General features: G+C 38.8%; 1 protein-coding gene across 2 annotated transcripts in view; it reads left to right on the top strand.

Annotated features, from left to right (window-relative positions):
• The window catches only part of pappaa (pregnancy-associated plasma protein A, pappalysin 1a), an 88,928-nt gene that overhangs the window by 65,390 nt on the left and 23,293 nt on the right, over positions 1–245 (top strand). The gene's annotated exons all lie outside the window — the stretch shown is intronic.

Below are 245 nucleotides of genomic sequence, written 5' to 3'. Positions count from 1 at the left end.
AACAGTACTCACAGGTAACTTTGAGTCTTCTTTGATTTTCCTGACCATTGGTTGAGCCTTTGCCATTTTGGCTATTCCTCGATCCATTCGAATGGTAGTTGGCTGTCATTTCAAGGAATTTGAAATCACTTTGGCTGAGCATCCTATGATTTTCTGCACTTCTTTATATGTTTTCCTCTTTCCAATCAACTTTTTAATCAAAGTCTGCTGTTCCTCAAAGCAATGTCTGGAACAAGCCATTTTGC

The sequence above is a fragment of the Etheostoma spectabile genome, chromosome 16, assembly GCF_008692095.1.
Source record: "Etheostoma spectabile isolate EspeVRDwgs_2016 chromosome 16, UIUC_Espe_1.0, whole genome shotgun sequence".
NCBI lineage: Eukaryota > Metazoa > Chordata > Actinopteri > Perciformes > Percidae > Etheostoma > Etheostoma spectabile.
Note: the sequence above shows the minus strand (reverse complement) of the source record. Positions and strands in the feature narration are given on the sequence as shown.